General features: G+C 49.8%; 1 protein-coding gene across 10 annotated transcripts in view; it reads left to right on the top strand.

Moving 5' to 3' along the window:
- The first annotated feature begins 3,105 nt into the window (after positions 1-3,105).
- The window catches only part of ST3GAL4 (ST3 beta-galactoside alpha-2,3-sialyltransferase 4), a 174,796-nt gene continuing 156,927 nt past the window's right edge, over positions 3,106-20,974 (top strand). For 4 of the 10 annotated variants that reach the window (XM_083588952.1, XM_083588961.1, XM_083588951.1 and 1 more), the window contains exon 1: positions 3,407-3,873. The gene's annotated coding sequence lies outside the window, so the exon portion shown is untranslated. Of the gene's footprint in view, positions 3,874-20,974 lie in introns of all 10 variants that reach the window. The other 6 variants (XM_083588958.1, XM_083588950.1, XM_083588957.1 and 3 more) reach the window with 4 other exon arrangements.

The raw sequence follows: 20,974 nt of genomic DNA, 5'->3' as shown, positions 1-20,974 counted from the left end.
TAATTAAACCCTGATCGCAGATGTGGTTTGTTACTTGCTCCCCGTAAGTCTCCACTCGTTGCTTTGCTTTGGGGTGGGATGTGAACTACATAGGCACATTTGTGAAAATGCTAGCCATCTGGAGAGTAAGTGACTTATAGAAGATAAACCCTTCGCACCAGGAGAGGCTACACAGCTGTTGGTTTGAAAGGGTCATCAAAGGGAACAGAGAAAGCTTTTCCTTACACTAAGCCAGGCCATTGGTCTAGCAAGCTCGGTATTGCCTCCTCTGCAACGACTGGTTGCACCTCTCCCTGATTTTAGGGAGGGATCTATCTTAGCCCTATTTAGAGATGCTGGGAATCAAACATGGTACTTGCTGCTTGCAAAGCAGACACTCTGTCTGGGCTACGGTCGTTTGGGCTATTTGATGCTTCTTCAGATTCTATGGTGTTAGGTGCTAGACATTTATTGTGTTCTCTTTCTCTGTTTTTCCAGTTGCTGCATTGCACCATATTTGTGCCCAATACTTTAGCATGGTGGTGGGGAACCTCTAGTGCTCCAGATACCATTGGTCTCCCATCCGCCCCAGCCTGGGTGGCCAGTAGTCAAGGATGAGTGTGAGAAGTGGTCCAGCAACATCTGGGATGGGGGACTGCCTGTTCTCCATCCTTGCTCTAGCTTGTTATCTTGAGAGGTGGCTCTTGCATTCAGGCTCAACCATGAAGTTCACTATGTGACCTTGGGGCCAGTAACTTACCCCTCAGGATAACCTACCTCACCAGGTTGTTGTGAGGATAAAAGAGGGAGCCAAGCACACAGCTTTGAACTCATTGGAGGAAGGGCAGAATGAAATCGTAATAAAGCAGCTAATGAATCCATGTGCCCGTTTGACATCTCTCAGCCAGAAAAGTGTCTTTTGATAAGCATTCTTGGCATTGACATTGAGCAATACTAAATTATGTCTGTGCTGGTCCATTCACACATGCAAGTCATTGCTTGATGCTGCGGTCAATAAGCAGTTCAGCAGCAGAACACCAGCTTTTCTGCATTTCCTTTAATATTTTTGGATCGTCATGTCCCGGTTAATGTTTGTGCATGCGCCCTGTGTGTAAGATTATATCGCTTTTTGCAAGTAATGCTTAAGGTTGCAACCCTCTACAGTTTCTTGGGAGTAGGGGCGATTGAATAGTGTGTGGCTTGCTTCTGAGTAAAAGTGCACGGAATTGTGCCGCGTTCTTTTTATTTTTCAACTGCACGTCCCACACCTGTAATTGTGACTGGTAACTATCATTATCGGATTGCACATTTGCTTGCAGACCGATGTGCTTCCGTTTCTTAGCTGAAGTGTTCACAAGTGACATTGGCTGAATACAAAATGCCCATTTACCATGCAATAACTTAACACACACCCTGGTGGATATGTAAGCATTTGGCATACATAAGCTGCCTGTCTGAAGTGGCCTGCCAAAGAGTATGGAGATTTTTACTGCTCTCCTGCTTCCAGGGATTCCTGATGAGGAACAGATGTGTAGTAAGGTTTTTCTCACCACTTGGCAGGACTCTTAAGTAGGCCTGGTCCACACATCCTGCGGAAATGAGGTGAAGTATGGCCTGCACCACTTCAGGCTGAAAGGTGGGGCGTTGTCTCCTATTGACACCAGGCAGGTGCCTTGAAGGTACACTTTACAGTGCCTCCTATATCTTTTTTGAATAAAAACACAAGAGATCAGATAAAATGCAAGTCAGAAATGACTAAATGTTAATTCATAATGAAATGCAAAAATTTGAATTTACAAGTATAGTCATACCTCGGGTTACAGATGCTTCAGGTTGCATTTTTTCAGGTAGGGCTCGATATATAAACCAAAACCGGTCTGAAGTCCATATTGTGACATCCGTTTCATGTTTTTTTGGCCTGGCAATATAATGCGAATCATGATGTGTGTGAGTGCTATGCAAAAATCTGAATGTGGGAAAAACCATGATGCCAGCCGATGCCTCTACACAGTTCCATCCTTATTTCAGACGTGGTGATATATCAGTATATTGTGATGTTTAGCTGGTGATGTGTCACAATGTTGAAAACCAGATATTGCCCAATCCTCGTTTCACGTATGGCAGGAGGAACAACGTCCTGCAGTATTGGGGTAACAGCAATGGAGACAGTCTCCCTTTGGGGAACCTTTTATTTTTTTACAATCAAACAGTATGAAAATGTAAATAAGATAGCCTTCCAGTATAGCACATACGTTCTATACCAGCCTACAATGATAACAGACAATCCTTATACTCTAGCTTAGCTGGGCTTCCAGTGCCAAAGACAGATCTGTGAACAACACAGTTTCTGGCCCTTGAAACGAATCTCTCACAGGGTCTCTCTTCTCCTCTTAGTGGTGCACTCCTCTTAAGAGTTTGGATTTGATATCCCGTTTTATCACTACCTGAAGGAGTCTCAAAGCGGCTAACATTATCCTTTCCCTTCCTCCCCCACAACAAAGGTGAGTGGGGCTGAGACTTCAGAGAAGTGTGACTAGCCCAAGGTCACCCAGCAGCTGCATGTGGAGGAGCGGGGAATCAAACCTGGTTCACCAGATTACGAGTCTACCCCTCTTAACCACTACACCACGCTGGCTCTCTTAAGAGGGGCAAGGAAGTGCCCTGTGACATTCAGATGTGGGGTCACGATGGCTTCCCTCTCATTTCTGACCCTCTGGCAGCTAAGTGAGAAAGGCAGCCTCCATGAGGTCTAGCAATTTGTTTGAAAACAAAAGAAAAGGGGACCCTTAGAATGAGAGAGGGTGGGGCAACCAGAATTCATCCAAGGCTGCCACCTCAATTATATACACTTGCCTGGTCGTAAACGCCACTGAACACAGCTGGGCTTACTTGTGAGTAAATATGCATAAGGACACACTGTAAATGGCGTACCCTATTGCAGGGCGGCCCTAGCCCTACCTCTAGGCCCCTCTACATCACATTTCGGTGGCTGCATTGAGATGAAAACGAGAGCAAAGCTAGCGCGTTGTGAGAAAGCTAAGTGGAGATCTTGGGCAAAGACGCAAGCGGGTGATGGAGACTTTTTTCAGAGGCGGCGGCTGGATGGGCGCGCGCGGCGGCGCCTCTCCCCTTTGTCCTCCCTGCCATTGTTCATTCATCTCGCACGACGCGCGTTCACACAAACAGTCTGCGGCGAAGGAGCCGCCAGGCGCAAAGCAGGGCGCAAAGCGACGGTGGCAGAGCCCAAGCAAGCAAGCAGGCAGGCAGGAAGACACCGGCCCGCTCCGGCAGGACTTCCTCTCCCCAACCCCGCTTAGCTCACGCCCCTTCCCCGATTTCCCCGCTCTCAGCGCCCCCCCGCGCGCCTTCCCGACGTGCCAGCTGACCCAGCCTCCCCGCTCCTCTGTGCGCAAGCGTGGCGAGGCAGGGGCGGACCATCTTCGCCCCATCTCCACGCTCCTCTGGCTCGCTCGCACTCTGCTTCTTCCTTCCTCGTCTCCCACCAGCGAACTTTAAGACAGTGTGGCACAATTGGGCAAGCCTCCCCTTCTCCTTTCGTGGCCAGCGGCCGTTGCCTTTCCAGCAGCCATCTCTGCCGGAGGGGAGAGCGAGAGCCAGGGACCCTCTGTGCCAAGGGAGCTCTGCTGCTGCTGCTGCTGCTCCCCCTCCTCCCCACCACCATCATCATCTTCATCATCCTCAGTACCACCACTATATGACTCCTGCCTGTCCACCTCCTCCCACCCCTCAGAGTTGCGTCCTGTGCACCAGCCCAGTTCGGATTATAAACTAACCAAACCCAACACCTTTCCTTGTCTCCGGAGGCGCCGGCGAATGTCTCGGCGAACCCAGCGGATGGGGGGTCGCTCCTGACACCCAGATGGCTGGCTGATGGTGAGTCCTTCGGTCTTCCCTCCCCTCTGCAGCTCGGGGTGACGCGTGTCTTGGAAGGGTTCCCGCAGAACCCCTGTCTGAAGCCAGGGGTGGCCATGGGTTTCTGCAAGCTGTGTGTGTGGGGGGGGGGAGATCAGGAGGGGAATTAAGTTTTTTCTTCCCCCCCCCCCCGCGCATCCCTATTTTTTTGCAAATAGCTGCAGAATTGGTGTGTGTGTCTGTCCTTCACAAGAGGTGACTGGGGTGGTTTATTTCTCGTTTGCTTATTTAATTATCTCCCTCCCCCCCCCGCCGCCCACCTTTGCAGCGGAGCTAAAAATACAATTTTGAAAAAAGGGCAAGCGGATTTAGAGGCTGTAAAAAGACAGCGGCGAGCCTGGCTTTACTCCTTTGTCTTAACTCTGCCTTCTGTGTCTCCCAGAGCGCATCTGCACCCGGAGCAGCCTGTTGGGTCTCCAAATGTGTTTGAACTTGCAGCTTCCTTTGCGCCTCTCTCTGCTTTTCTCCCTCTCCGTCTCTCTGTCTCTCTCCCCACATCTTAAAAACCTTAATTAGAAGAAGAGTTGGAGAGGCAAACTCTCTTGCCGAGTTCTTTTGGTGGTGCCTTAAGGGGGCAATTGGTTAGTTGGTTGGGTTAAAAGAAGAAGACGAATTCTCTGGAGGCATACCAGCTCAGCAGAAAAAAAACTTTGAGCTTGGCATAGTTTCAAATTAGAGAGAAAGTGTAATGTGGTGGCACCTTCTTAACCCCTTGGCGTGTGTGGCACAACTGGTTTTTCAGTTAAGATCTGGAGCATGGGAAGCTGCCATATATATATATATATACTCAGTTAGTCCCATCTCAACAACCCTGAATGGCAGTGGTTCGCCAGGGTTACAGGTAGGGAATATGGAATTTTCTGGGTGACCTTGGGCCACTTACGGTTTCTCAGCCTAACCCACCTCACCAGGTTGTTGTGAGGAGAAAATGAAGGAAAGGGAACCATGTACGCCACCTTGAGCATCTTGGAGGAACGTTAGGGGACAAATGGGATGACTAAATAAATATCCAGCCCTAGCTGGAGATGGTGGAGATTGCACCAGAGGACCTTCTGCAGGCGAAGTGTTCACTCTTCCACTGAGCTACAGCCGTTTCCCTGAAAGCAAAGGCCTTAAACGAGTTGTGAAGCAAGGGCCTGAAGTGCCTTGTCCTGTACAGAATCCATGCACCTATCATGGCAGGAGGTGGTGGATCTCCATATGGTGTTGGAACTACAGTTCTCATCCAACCAGCATAGTCAATGGTCAGAGAATGATGGGAGTTACAATCAACAATTTCTGGAGGACTGCTGGCTCCCCATCCTTGCCATAGTTTTTGCATGCACTCTTTATCATCCAAGATAGTTCAAGGCCTTGCTTCATAACTCGTTTAAGGTCTTTACCTTCAGGGGAAGGGACACAGCTCAGTGGTAGAGGCCAGCTTTTTGGCTTTTGAGTTGCGTGTCAAAACCCCTCCCCCCGGAAAGAAAGACACAGGACACAGCGTTTAAGATTTAATTGGGCTTGAAATGGCCACAACTTTATTGATTAAAGAATTGAAGGTATTGGCCTTAGGCATTGGCTCCTATCTGCTACCCGGCATGTAGTCCGGGAAGGGTTAACACAAAACCGTGGGGAAGCCCCTGCTGGAGTACGCCAACTAGGGCCCCCGCGGGTGTCACCGCTTGGGCGTGCCGGGGGCCCTTACCTAGACAGGTTTCGGACAAGACAACGCCCCTCGGAGTCCTGTACCGGACTACCCCATTACCTGGGGAAGGTGATGGCGTTCCTTCCCCCCCAACCATTCGACTAACCATAGAACCCCAGCCAATGCCTAACCGCCAATACAAGGAAAGTTGTGACGTTTGCTATGAGGTAGGCGAAAAAACCAACTGGCCGAAGATTGCCAACTTGGAAAAAATTCCTACCAGGCCCCTTGCGGCGACCAACCGGAGTCCATAGCAAGGTCATGCCTACCTACGACTGCCTACGCCTCAAAGGGTGGGCGGGATGGGAAAACCGCTCGGCTGCTCAGGGGAGAAGAGGGTGGACCCTGGGCGTGCCCGGCTTAAATTAGCTTAAGCCCCGCCTCCCCCCGGCCCTCCGATAGGAGGCCAGGGTTGCGAGCACGCCCAGGGATTCCCTCACCTCTCGCGGGGGCTACGACAGCCCCCGCGCCGAAGGGGGGGAGGGGCTAGACCGCAACCCCCTCTCCTGCCCCAGGGACAGAAAGGGCTTTGCGTGTCAAAACCCCTCCCCCCGGAAAGAAAGACACAGGACACAGCGTTTAAGATTTAATTGGGCTTGAAATGGCCACAACTTTATTGATTAAAGAATTGAAGGTATTGGCCTTAGGCATTGGCTCCTATCTGCTACCCGGCATGTAGTCCGGGAAGGGTTAACACAAAACCGTGGGGAAGCCCCTGCTGGAGTACGCCAACTAGGGCCCCCGCGGGTGTCACCGCTTGGGCGTGCCGGGGGCCCTTACCTAGACAGGTTTCGGACAAGACAACGCCCCTCGGAGTCCTGTACCGGACTACCCCATTACCTGGGGAAGGTGATGGCGTTCCTTCCCCCCCAACCATTCGACTAACCATAGAACCCCAGCCAATGCCTAACCGCCACTCGAGCAAAGCTCGCCGCCAATACCTTCAACCCTGCAACCAACTCCTATGCTCGTCTATGGAAACCCCTGAACCCAAGACCTAATTCCTGCGATGATGTCACCCAACCAAATTTCGTTCCCCGCATCAGACAGATGCACGCCATCCTTCCTGTAGAGGGCCTCATTGCTGAACTGGATGCTCGGGTGTCTGATGACAAACCCGCCCAGATCCGCCACTCTACGTTCCACCGCTCGTTCTAAAACCTTTCTCGCCTTGTTGACTCCGACTGGGCTCCCGCAATCTCTCCATGTCCTCCTCTCCAGCAATGAGGACCACATTATTGTAACATGTGGGTATGCAATGACCAACTCTGTCAGGTCGTCAAAAATGTGCCACCTCAGATCAATCGCCTTGCGATATGCGAGATCATTTTCCCCCAATTGAATCACAAGGGCGTCTGGCGGCCCCTCAGCCGCAGCCCTGGCCATCACCACCGGTTTGAATTCGCTCCAGCGCATCCCTCTACGCGCTATCCAAACCAGCTCCACCCTGGGATGTAAACTCAGGTTGCCGCCCAGTCCAGTTCGCAAGGCATGAAACTTGGCCCAGTGCACGATGTTGTGGCCGACCAACCAAATGCGCAGTCTCGAGGGCTCTGAAAAGCAAAGAAAAGGCGGGTGGAGGTCAGGGGTGCAACACACAGTCACAAATTGTTTCTCACGTATGTTTTGTACGCGTTAGATTTCCACCTCCCCATTTCCTTGATTCTCTCCGTGGGGAGCCCCATATGTACTGCAGAGGTGGCTGCACCAATACGGAAGGAGTGTGCAGCAAATTCAGACGCTGGAAAACCACACGTCGACAGCGCCGACCGCATAACCCTGGTGAATTGGTGCCTAGTAAGGCGAGATCCGTCCGCATGTATCAGAAGCGGACCCTGGCCGACAGGCCTTAAGTAAAGAAAAACGCCGCGTGTCCCGAACCGGACAAGGGCCCCTGCCATATACCGCCTGGAGCCGAAGCAGGGCCCCCTTGCTTTGCTGATCTGTCTTGGAGTTTCGGACCCGCACCACGAGATCGGTACTAGAGAGGGTCAGGTCGCCCAACAAAATTCCCCTCTGAGGCTGGGTGGCTTCCCCTTCGCACACTACCTCGCCTACGCGTAGTGCGCCAAAGAAAGCAATGGAAAACGCTGCAGAGAATAAACGCGCTTCGTATTTTGACCAGCAAATTTGACGAAGGGCCTTGTGGATCTTACAAAGTATCTCGTAAGTTACGGGTCGCCTACTGTCCGCGCCAGGGGGTTGCTGCCTGCGCCATCCCTGCAAGGCTTTGCGCACGATGAAGGCTGCACATGGGTCCTTTTCAAAAAATGTTTTACGGAAGTACGAGATCCCCGCTGAGTGAATGTTGAGTGTCTTAGGGGCCCGGCCTAACGCCCTCAAGTGTGCCAAGTAGCGGAGCACCTCCCTGGTTGAGGGAATGGAGTGTTTACTTGGGCCAGGGGTGCGCGCCCGAAATTTTAAAAATTCCACCCACGCCTTCTTATACGACCTCATTGTGGACGGGGCCACTGCACCGAATACTCCCTTCATTATATCTCGCTCCCAATCCTCCAGAGATGCTCCGGGAAAGGCATCGATGATTGGTCCGCTTCTGGCGCTAGCGAGCGGAAGCGCTCCATCTGGAAACGAGATAGAGCATCCGCGATATCATTATTAATGCCAGGCACAAATTTGGCCGAGAAATAAATGTTATGTTCCAGACACAGCAGGACAAAGGCCCGCAAAAGGTCACCCACCCTGGTGGACCGCGCAGACTGCCTTGAGAGAACCGCTACAACTGCTTGGTTGTCAGTGTTAAAGCAAACCCTGTGATTCCGAAACTGATCCGCCCACAGATGTACAGCCACAACAATCGGGAAGAACTCCAGGAAGGTAAGGTCCCTGGTAATGGGTTGATTTTGCCAATCTGTGGGCCACCGTTTAGCACACCACTGGCCGCGGAAGTAAACCCCAAAACCCAAGGACCCGGCTGCGTCAGATTGAACTTGAAAGTCGGCACTGAGAAGCAGGGTATCCTGCCATAATGATATCCCATTGTACTTTTCCAAGAATTGTAACCAAACCCCTAGGTCAGCCTTCACCTGTTTGGATAGCCGCACCCTGTGTTGGGGTGCTTTGAGGCCCGCCGCCAGTCGCGCCAGACGCCCGCAAAATGGCCGCCCTGGGGCAACCACCCTGCAGGCGAAATTTAAATGCCCCAGCAGGGATTGGACCTGTCTCAATGTTACTTTCTTTAGGGGCAAGAGCTGCTGTATGGTTGTTCTGAGCGCCACCAATTTTTCAACGGGTAAGCGAGAAGTTTGGGCTATGGTGTCCAATTCGATGCCCAAATAGACTAGGGATGTGGCCGGACCCTCTGTCTTCTCGGCGGCTAGGGGTACCCCTAGTTCGCCGGCTAGGGATGTAAAAGCATCTAGCAGAGATGAGCAACGTGGCTTATTATCCGCGGCCAAAATAAAATCATCCAGGTAATGCGAGACGCCAGACGACCCCGTTCTGTTACGCAGTGCCCAGTCAAGGAACGTGCTGAAAGACTCGAAGGCCGCGCATGCAACAGAGCAGCCCATGGGCATAGCTTTGTCAATGAAATACGCGCCGTCAAATTTAAATCCCAACCATTTGAAGTCCTCCGGATGAACCGGAAGGAGGCGGAAGGCAGACTCTATATCGCATTTTGCAAGGAAAGCACCCTGACCAAATCGACGGATCATCCTCACGGCCTGATCAAATGAAGCGTATTTCACTGTGCAAAGCTCCTGAGGAATCCCATCATTTACCGAACCCCCCCTAGGATAAGAGAGGTTGTGGATCATGCGGAATTCCCCTGGGGCCTTTTTTGGCACAATGCCCAGCGGGGAGAGGTGAAGCCCCTGGAAAGGCGGTTCGGGAAAGGGACCAGCCACCCTGCCAGCCGTGATTTCTTTCTCTATCTTCTTTCTGGCTATGTCGGGCCGTTCCCTCACAGATTTTTGGTTGCCCGCCTCCCTGGAGCTTGGTGGAGTGGCCACCGGGATCCTAAATCCCGAAGAAAACCCCTCCCACAGGTATTTTGCCGCGGCCTTATCAGGATACTGTTCCAAAAGGTCTTTGAGTGGCTGAAGGCGAACGGGGGTGAATGCCAAACCTAAGTCAGTGTTACTGGCGATTGCCGGGACCTTGACGGGATGCACCGGGGGCACCTCTGGGATTGTTATGGAAGTACCCCCTGCCCCCCCGAAAGGGCTGTTGCTTATTCTTGAAGCACGCAGAAGCGGGGTGATTACCCCAGCATTGCTCGCATTCGTGCAGATACTTACAGAAGGGGCGAGAGCATACGCCCCTGTTAAATTCCCAGCATTGCCGACGTTTCTTTGGCTCAATCTTACCCACTTTCGCCGCCTCCTGACTTTTCTTCTCGATGTAGGGGTTTACATCCTCTCCCCAGTAGTTAGGATCTGTAAGGTCCCATCGCGTGGTGGGGTGGAGAGAAGCATTCCTTCGGAAGTTCTCGTCGTACGTCAAAGCAGCATTTTCGCCTGCTAGCGCACGCGCCCGCCTCACATGAGCCTGGTAAGCCACTAAATCCATGGCGCGGTGGGGATAAGCTGCACACACTACACCCATAAAAACCTGGTACCCGTCTAACCAGTTATCGAATGTGCGTTCCGCCCTGGGCGTTCTATACCTCCTTCTACCATAAGATCGTCTCTTCTCACCTTTACCTGTAATTTTTGTTGGAGGGAGTAGAGTGAAAATATCCACGTAATCCCCGTTGAGGATTTTATTCCTCTTCCTATGTGACAAGTGGTTCCCCAAAATGAAGTCCGTGGGTTGATTGGTGGCAACCTTAACATCCTCCACCAATGCCCCATCCTTCCAATACAGCACCCCGTTAAAAACCTTACGGTGGGAATTGGCTCTCCTTTCATGGGCCCATAGGGGGATCCCATGATTCGACTCCCCAATTCCCCAATAACCATCCATAGGCCCCTCAGAATCCGAGTCTGATGAGGACGTACCTGATTCCTCCTCCTCGGTATCCGAATGCCTGCTCCTCTTCTTCCTAGCCGACGTGTGCCTCTTTTTGGCCTTCCTCTTACCCCCCTGTGGCGTGCTAGAAGAGGCGTCGGTCGCTGAGCAAGAAGGCTGATTCTCCACTGTTACCCCTTCGGAGCCAGAACCCGCGCTGTCCTCGGTGGAACTGTGCACCTGCTGCTCCTGAAAGACACTTGGTGTACCTATAGCTTGAGAGATGGTTTTACCGCCGCTCCCTTTCTTGGGTGCCTTCCCCTTACCTTTGCCCTTTGCTGGGGCCTTGCCCTTACTGGCAGCCTGCGTGGTTTTTCTGGAGCGGGCAGATTGCGCCCGCGCTCCGGGACGCCCACTAGCTGCGGCGTCTGGCTGAGCACCCGCTGCCGGGGCAGGCGCCTGGGCGGCAGCCACTGATGGACCCTGTTGGGCCATAGCCGACGGTGCAGCCGAGGAACCAGGCAGGCCCTGGATGGGGGGTGGAGTATCAGGAATTACGTCCTGCGTTGGCTCCAGCGCTGGCAGCGCCGCTGACCCGGGTCTACACTGTCTGTAAAGGGTTTCGAACACCCTGAAGAACTGGTTTAACGTTTGTGGGTCACAAGTTATAACTGCCGTTTGCGCACCATCGTTACTTGTGGAGGGGGCCGGCAGGCTGCTGCCAGTGGTAGACTGCTGGTTTCCGTCGGAAGCCATAATGAACTATGCGTGATTCTTGTTCAGTATTGCCACACAGCACCAAGGCTTGGACTAGCAAAATTTAGGATCTGTATATTTTATTTTATTTATTTATTTATTTAATTTATTTATTTATTTCCGAATTACCTATTGTGGTGAAATGTAGTTCAAAATTATCTACACCGCACTGTTCAGCAATTCCCCCTCTGGTTGCACTACCACCTTGGGACGGGCTAGCTGTGACCAGAGTGCTGATAACCACCACTGGCCCCGCTGTTGAGACACTCAGAGAAATTCAGGCAAATAGCACCCAGTTTGAATGATTGCTAAACGGTTGCCTGCGAAAGTATTAATTAAGTCCCACTTATAAATGTAAATCACAGAAATAACTATGTGTTTTACTTGCCTGAGCTACTCCTCCTACCAGTCAATCTCAATGTATGAGACTAAAAGTGCAGGTATTATACTTTGTAGTAAAACAGTAAAATGAAATATATTCCACCTTTATCTAGTAATCTTCTGTTTAACTTTTCAGCACCTGGTCTCCCATCCAATTTGAGACCACATCGGACCCTGCTTAGCTTTGCAAATGTGCTAGCAGTTTTATTGCTGCACCACCAGGGGGACTCTCTATTATTGAGGGAAACAGGAGCTTAACTTCCAGGAGGTAACAAAGCTTAGCTAGTATTTAATCTGCTAAAGCCAATATACTATCTAGCACTACTGGGCAAATAAGCAAACCTGATAGGTACACAACCACAGGGTAAAATAACTAGGAATTAAGTAATTAAAGGAACAAAATAACTAGGCAAATAAGCAACCTGATAAGGAATAAAATAACTAGGAATTAAGTAATATAAGGAACAAAATAACTAGGCAAATAAGCGACCTGATAAGCACACAATTACAGACTGCTGCCGAATTAAAGTAAAAAAATTAACTTAGAATTAGGTGAACAAAGGAACAAAATAACTAGGCAAATAAGCAACCTGATAAGCAAACAATTACAGGCTGCAGGCAAATTAAAGGCATAAAAATAACACTTCCAATAAAGCTGCTAATATCACTGCCGCCGCTAGATGGCGATGTTCACCAGGAGTTTGCGTGAAAACGCTGGAAGAAAAGCTTACAAACGCTCCTCAATTGAAAATAAATGTGCAGCCCTACAACAACCAGCTACATCCAATGAAGCTGCAATGCCCAATGAAAATATCTACAAGTTCTGAGAAATAGGAAGGCGAGAATTAATTTAACGATCAAAAGTAATTGCCAGGCCCTTGCCCTTACACAAAATGGCTGCCCCTGTCCTCACACGTGGTTTCTCAAAATGGCGGCCAGTGCACTCTGCCCTATCTCAAAATGGCCCCTCAGGCTTCAGCATGTGGCGTCAAAACAATGACGCCCTGTGGTTTGGGCCTCCCCCAAAATGGTGGTAGGAAGGTGGGGGTGGTCGCTGTTCCGCCCTCAGTTAAAATGGCTACCAAGCCTTCACCACAAGGCTCCTCAAAGTGGCGGCCGGAGGGTGGATGAGGTTGCTGGTCTGCCCTTAGCTAAAATGGCTTCTGAGCCTTCACCATGTGACGCCCACAAGCTTCTATAGCAACCAGCACGGAGCTCCGCAGAGGTAAGGGGGAAACGGGGGAGCGAGAAAGGAAGCTGAAAATAAACTGCTAGCACCAAGCAGACAGGGTTCGGCACACAAGGATTCAGGGTTTGCTTTTTAAAAGGACAAACAAAAGAAAGGAGGGGGAGGAGGGCTAAAGGAGGGGGAGAAGGACGCACGAAGCGGCAGCAGGCGAGGGGAGGAATCGGCTCCAAAGAGCAAGGAGGTTTAAATGAACCGCACAGCGGAGGGAGACCTGGCAAGCGCGTGTTACCCTTTCCAAGCGCGGGATCGAGATTCCAGCTCCAGCAAAGACCGAGGTCCCGCTAGTGATTTCAGCTCCGGCTGAAGGTGAGGGCAGCTGAACGCAGTTGAAAAAAAAAGAAGAAAAAAAAAAAAAAGCAAATCCCACGCCGCTCGAACAGGCTTGAGGAAGACCGGGTAAGAGATCCAAAACCGCTCGGCTGCTCAGGGGAGAAGAGGGTGGACCCTGGGCGTGCCCGGCTTAAATTAGCTTAAGCCCCGCCTCCCCCCGGCCCTCCGATAGGAGGCCAGGGTTGCGAGCACGCCCAGGGATTCCCTCACCTCTCGCGGGGGCTACGACAGCCCCCGCGCCGAAGGGGGGGAGGGGCTAGACCGCAACCCCCTCTCCTGCCCCAGGGACAGAAAGGGCTTTCATGAGAGCAGGCTCTTGCACTAGCAAGTGAGTTTTGATTTTGTGCAACAGAGCAATCCAATGCAGCGGTTGCACTAGTGGAAACCCATGTGCAACAGATTGTGCAACACAGTTACTTTATGCATGTTTGCTTATGCATATATTTTTTTTTTTGCACAGCTGGGACATTATTTATAATGCTTGACTTTCTAGAGCTCTCCTTCAAAGTTGGATCAGCTTCTAGTAGTGTAAGAAGACCACTCATCAGACTCATTGCAAGAATTAGCTGGGAGACAAGATGCATCACACACTTATTTGAAGTGCTGGAGAACGTTAGGTAATATGGTTGGGGCTTTCCCTGCTGCTTCCTTGAACCTTGTAACAGGGAACAGCTGTAGCTTAGTGGAGGAGCACATTCGGTGCATGCAAAAGGTCCCAGGTTCTCAGTCCCTGCTGTCTCCAGGTGGGGCTCTGAGACTTGTATTTCAAACCTTGAGATCTGCCAGAAGTCATCATAGAGCTGTCTTCTTCAAACCTAGTGTCCTCTGGGGGTTTCAGAGGGCATCTCCCCATTGGTCATGTGGGCTGGGGCTGATGCAGGTGTGGTCCAAAAAAATCTGGAAGGTACCAGGTTTGGGGAGGCGGCTGTAAACAGTACTGAGCTAGAATCTGCTGCCCTCTAGGTGTTGTTGGACTTCCACCAGCCCAGCCGGTATGGTCTAGGTCTAGGATAATGGGAGTTATAGACAGCATCTAGAGCCATGGTTCCCAGCATGGGGCACACGTACCACGGGGGGCAATTTGATTTTTAAGGGGGGCAATTCGAGAATGAGTTATTAACAGTTAATGGCCTTTTAGGCTTCCTCCATGTGAATGGGAGTTCACTTTTTGAATAATAAGAATTATATGTCACAAGAGGGGGAGGGCATCAGGATTTTAGAGATGCTTAGGTGGGGCATGGCCAAAAAAAAGGTTTGGATCTAGAGCAATGGTTCCCCATTCCATTGCCCCCAATGAACTACAGTGCTACCTCGGGTATGCAGAAGTATGCAGTTGTTGTTTTTTAAAATGAAGATAGAGTTCAAATGGTTATACAGTGGTACCTCGGGTTACAGACGCTTCAGGTTACATACGCTTCAGGTTACAGACTCCGCTAACCCAGAAATAGTACCTCGGGTTAAGAACTTTGCTTCAGGATGAGAACAGAAATCGCCCGGTGGCAGCGGGAGGCCCCATGAGCTAAAGTGGTGCTTCAGGTTAAGAACAGTTTCAGATTAAGAACGGACCTCCCGAACAAATTAAGTACGTAACCAGAGGTACCACTGTACTTAAAAATTACTGAGAGTCTTGGTGGACCACTTAATTATCCCCCCTCCATTCTTGTAAAAATGGTAATGCGCTATACGAGATGCTGTATGATTTCTAATTGTACTTTTTATTGCTTCTTATATATCGTATTTTATTGTGTTACTGTTTGAATCCCATAGAAATCAAACTGTAATGCAATAAAATACAATATTAGGGATAAACTAAGCAATTAAAAAGCAATGTGAATATTTAATGTGGACATGCCATGGATCTCCTGAATGAAGCTTGCAGACCGCTGGTTATCCATGGACCACTTTTTGGGAACCTCTGGTCTAGAGGGTCATGGCTTCCTCAGGTTTGAAGTAGAGAGACTGGTGGTCTGACTTGGCAGCTTCTTCTGCTCCTACTGTTTCAAGTGCTTCTTGTTATCTGATCTTGAATGGAAAGCACTTTCATCCTCTTGAGTTTCTCTGCTCTCCTCTCTCCCCCAGTCAGCGCTCCCAACCATCACGATTTCGCCACACATTCTTCAAACTCTCCAGGATCACTTCAAGCTACCATGCTTACAACTTTGTCATTTTCATGTTTGCTGTGCAGTGGTACCTCGGGTTAAGTACTTAATTCGTTCCGGAGGTCCGTTCTTAATCTGAAACTGTTCTTAACCTGAAGCACCACTTTAGCTAATGGGGCCTCCTGCTGCCGCCGCACCACTGGAGCACGATTTCTGTTCTCATCCTGAAGCAAAGTTCTTAACCCGAGGTACTACTTCTGGGTTAGCGGAGTCTGTAACCTGAAGCGTATGTAACCTGAAGTGTATGTAACCTAAGGTACCACTGTATTGGGATTTTCTTTTTATCCTTGTGAATTGTGGGAACATCCCTCCACTTTAATTCTGGGGCATATTTGTATGATCTTGGAAAGCTGTTGCTTTTTTTTTTTTAAGCACTAATAAGAGTTTAAATTCTTTTTCTTCTGCAAAGGCAGGCAATCACTACAAAAACAGACTAGGGAGAGGGAGTTCAGGGGAAGTTAGGAATCATTCACCTGAGTGCTCATATATTTCTGAAGTTTGTGGGTTGAAATCTGATAGATCGCACACAAAAGGGATGGTGTGGTGTAGTGGTTAAGAGCAGTGGACTCATAATCTGGTGAACCGGGTTTGCTTGCCTGCTCCTCCACATGCAGCTGCTGGGTGACCTTGGGCTAGTCACACTTCTCTGAAGTCTCTCAGCCCCACTCACCTCACAGAGTGTTTGTTGTGGGGGAGGAAGGGAAAGGAGAATATTAGCCGCTTTAAGACTCCTTCAGGTAGTGATAAAGCGGGATAGCAAATCCAAACTCCTCCTCTTCTTTGTTGGGCTTGGATCTACTGATTTCTCCTTGTTCTGCACTAGTTTACACTTGAGGGAATTACTGCTGACTCCATCCCGTATGTAGAACATTTTGTCCATGTTTCTAAAGAGTGGAGCTTAATTTGCCCCAGAGGGTCTATGGCAAATCTTGTTACTTGAAGTAAAGAGGAGGACGAGGAGTTCTAAGAAACTTAGTTGGTGCGCATTTGGGTATCACTGAAAGGCTTTGGGGATTCATGCAGGCCTTAATCTGATCTGTAGCTCAGTATCTGAACCTGCCTTCAGGGCCAGTGCTGATCTGTGAAGGGCGCCTCTGAGCATGTTATGAGTGCATTTCCCTCACCCATAAAAAGACCACCGCCTTCACATCTGGAATGCAGAAGGCCAAGCAAAGTATAATGCTGTGTTAAATGCATGATTGCAGTGAATGTATCTGTGCTTTAGTAGCACCTAGGGAAGGGCAAGGAGTTGGACCCATGGAATGCAGGAAGAGAGGGTTTAACCTTACATGGAAGTCCTAATGAAAATCTCTCCACCACACTTACTGAAGGTGGTACTTGCCATGGGCAAGAACCTGCTATTGGTTTCTATTTTTCAAGGTTTTGCATGTTAGAGGTTTTATCTAACTCCCCCACCCTAAAAATCGTTTGTGTATGTGCTAGATTAATCATATGGGGTAGGTAGCCTCACAGACTGGAACTGTTGGTTTAGGAAAATCTAAGGAGCAGATGGGCAGTGTTTTGTTTTCCTTGCACCTTGAGCGGCGTAAAGTCACCCAGATAACAACAGATAGTTAAAGCTCTCTTAAAACTTTTAATTTGCCCTGTAAACTGCTGTTAAGATGAATGGGTATCTTGAGGATCAAGGATGAGAAGAAAGTCTTGTTGCTAATGCTTTGAGAGTCTTAGCTGCTCCTGAAATTTCAGACTGGGAGGTTAAAACTTTTGAAACCTTTTAATTTGTCTTCTGTCTTGTGGTGATCGTGTGTGTGTGTGTGTGTGTGTGTGTGTGTGTGTGTGAGAGAGAGAGAGAGAGAGAGAGAGAGAGAAGTTTGCTCTTCATTTATTCCCAGTTGCCTGAGAAGTGTGTGAATGAATAAGAAATGGGAGGGAATTACCACAGTTTAGTGGCAATACAGATGTTTTGCATAGAGACAGGCCTGGGTTCAACTCCTGATAAAGTGATCTTGCTTGAAACCCTGGAAAACTGCTGCCAGTACAGTGGTACCTCGGGTTAAGAACTTAATTCGTTCTGGAGGTCTGTTCTTAACCTGAAACTGTTCTTAACCTGAGGTGCCACTTTAGCTAATGGGGCCTCCTGCTGCCGCTGTGCCGCCCGATTTCTGTTCTCATCCTGAAGCAAAGTTCTTAACCCGAGGTACTATTTCTGGGTTAGCGGAGTCTGTAACCTGAAGCCTATGTAACCTGAAGCGTACCCGAGGTACCACTGTATTAATAGATGGCACCAGTAGACACTGTCACAACACACAATCTGCCGTGTTCCGGTCCAGTGCTGGATACCACAGAGAAGGCCTTAAGGCTGGAGGTGAAGCAAAGGAAGATAAGGCTGGGGTGGAGGCCAGGCAAGTAAGAAATTAAAGGACCTTGGATAACTCAGAGTGAAGCACTTACACCCAATGAAGGTTAGGAGCAAACAGAGGCTTTTAAAGCCTCTCTCACCAGGCTACCTCCTTTAGGCTCCACCCCTTCATGGAGAAGGATAGAGCCTTAGAGGTCCAACGCCCCTGACCTGGAGAACGGTTCTCCTCGTCTCTTCTCTAGCCTTCCTCCTGATGCACTTGAACTGGTGAAGTATGGTTGGAGGCAACTGGTTCCTCAGACTCAGGTGCCTGTGAAGGTCTGAGTTCTCTCCCTGGTGGTTCCCCTGGGAGCTTCTGTCTGCCATCCTTGGTCATAGTGGTCCCCTGATCTCCAGAAGCTGGCCCAAAGCCCTGAGTATGATCTGATGCCTTAGCTGGTTCTTCTGTGCAGTGCCATAGCTGTGGTGGGGCTAGCCAGTTTTGTTTTGTTTTGACCCAGGTGAAGCCTCCAGAGGGGTGCCATTGAGTCTCCCAGCCTGTGTGTATGTACACAAATACATGTTGGGTGTTTGCCAAACTGAGTCTTTGACCTGGGTGAAATAAAGCCCAGTTTCACCCTTTCTCTTTCTGTCTGGATTGCTGCTGATTCAGGAGTCATGATACAACCCTTTCCCCGTGCTTCACTGCAGTCTCCCCCATCCTGGTTCCTTTTGGACTACAACAACTATCATCTCTGACCATTGGCCATGCTGGCTGGGCCTGCTGAGACAATGCCAGGCGGGGGAAGGCTGCCCTATTTTGTAATCAACAACGTGAAAGTGAAATAAGCTCCTTATTTGCACTCAGCCTCCATCTCCCTCCCCTTCCTCTGCTGTCTCCTCTGGGTTGAATTGTAGATTGGAAACTCCTTGGGGCAAGCACCTTTCATCTTGTACTTTCTAATCTTCCATGCACATTGATAGCTTGCTGTAATAAAAGAATTATCTCTGGAATCAGACCCATTTGTCTAAGGTGCTTGTCATATTGGATTGGATATTGCATAGCCCTATTAAGTCCTTCTTTTCAGCTCTTCCAGTTATTGTTGTGCTAGCAGGAAGAAGAGTTTGGATTTGATATCCCGCTTTATCACTACCCGAAGGAGTCTCAAAGCGGCTAACATTCTCCTTTCCCTTCCTCCCCCACAACAAACACTCTGTGAGGTGAGTGGGGCTGAGAGACTTCAGAGAAGTGTGATTAGCCCAAGGTCACTCAGCAGCTGCATGTGGAGGAGCAGAGACGCAAACCCAGTTCACCAGATTACGAGTCTACCACTCTTAACCACTACACCACTGGCCCCTTCCATATGCTGTCATTCCTATAGCACAACATATCTTGGGTGCTGAATGTCTGCAGTGTGCAGCCTACTCAACTTAAGTCCTGAAGTGATTAAGGGCTCCCTCCACTGGCGGAGGAACAGGGGTGCGGGGGGAGCACACTGCCCCCGGCGGCACGATCCTGGTGGGGTCTCATCGTGGCTGCCCCCCCCACTGGGCGCTATGCCCCTGCAGGCGGTGCGCCATGCCCCAGAACGCGTGCCACACCCCTGCGGGCAGCACGCGGCGCCCCCAGGATGCACGCCCCGCCCCTGCAGGCGGTGTGTCATGCCCCTGGGATGCGCGCCAGCCATGCCCCCGCCTGCTCTACACCCCCCACCTGCTGGAGCATGAAGCTCTGTCACTGGCCCCCTCCAGACAACCTTTTTATTATGTGTTCATGACAATCTGTGGTCCTGTTTTGAACACTGTTTGTGCTTGCAAAGGTTTTGGGGCAGGTGCACTGCTTGTTTCTAACTGGGGCATGTGTCAGACCTTCCAGATGAAGCCCTGTAACTTTCCATCCCAGAACTGTTTCATTGGTGTCCTTCCAGCTGCCAGTAATGTTATAACAGGGCTGTCCAAGCGGTCGACTGATTGTGGTCGATCATGGTCTCCTTTACTTCTTCTGAGGAAGAATAGCTGTTTCCGCCCCCTGCCCCCTACCAGAGTCCTTCATTTGCACATGCTTGCTAAGACGGAAGACAGAGCTTTTGCTGGTGCTTTTTTTGGTGACCGGTTTTCAGTCTCTTCTCCCTAAAAATAGATCTGCAAAGCTCAACAACTTTTGCTTTCCCCATCAAAAAGAATAAAAAGCTCAACAACTTTGACTTGCCCCCCTAAAAAAAGTTCAACAAAATGGGTAGATCATTTTTTTTCGTGGGAGTAGATCAGTAGATCACAGTCTCTTGGGAGTTGGACGTGCTGGGGAAGCATCATAGAATTACTGATTGTGTGGTCAGTCCAGTATAACCCCCCCCCCCCCCGCACTAATGTGCTATCATGGTGTCAGTGGGATGTTGCACAATAAACCTGCAGAAAAACCAATGTCAGTAGCCTAGTAGGGCCGTAAGATTTCTGGGAGGTCAAGTTTCTGAATTCCTGGAAAATCAAGGTTTTAAATTGCACAGGGAACCTACTCGAGTAGACCCAGCTACAATCATTCAGCCCCCAACACATAGGGCAGGGTGCAGGAAAAGGGCCAGTTGCACTCCGTATCTGAATCAGGATAATGTGTGGTCCACACATTGATAACCTCAAGACTGGATTACTCCAATGCATTTCATGTGGGATTGCCCTTGGGGTATGGTCAGGAAGCTCCAGCTGGTGCAGAATGCAGTGCCCAGAAGTCTGATGGGGGCAGACAACTGGCAGCATGCGACACTTCTGCTAAAACATCTACACTGGACAGGTTCAAGGGTTTTGTGTTGATATACAGAGACTGGAATACCTTAAGTACATCTTGAGCCCTTCATCCCAGTCCAGTCAGTGAAATCATCCAGAGGAGCATTGTTAGTTGACCTCTGTGTTACAGAGGCCTCACTGCCCTCAACCAGAAGCCAGACATTTCATGTTGCCGGTCCAGTACTGTGGAACACTCTTCCAGCATCCTCACTTTTGACTCTTGAAGACGTTTTTATGCCAACAGTCCTGTGAACTTGTTTAACATTTTATTGGGAAGCCAGTAACTATAGTTTGTGGTGTGTTGGAGGATGAATGAGCGCTCTCTCTGAACAAGAGAGCAGCTCTTGTTCCTGTGTTCACTTCCTTTGCAGCATCCGGTTATGGGTTACTTTTCACCACAGGGTGGAACGCTAGATAGAAGTTTAGCCAGATCACAACCACTGTGCTTTTTAGAGAGCTTCAGGAAGTTCTGTTACCTTCGGAGGTGGGTGTATGTTTAACTTACAGTAAGC

The sequence above is a fragment of the Podarcis filfolensis genome (assembly GCF_964270895.1).
Source record: "Podarcis filfolensis genome assembly, chromosome: 15".
Taxonomy (NCBI): Eukaryota; Metazoa; Chordata; class Lepidosauria; order Squamata; family Lacertidae; genus Podarcis; species Podarcis filfolensis.
Note: the sequence above shows the minus strand (reverse complement) of the source record. Positions and strands in the feature narration are given on the sequence as shown.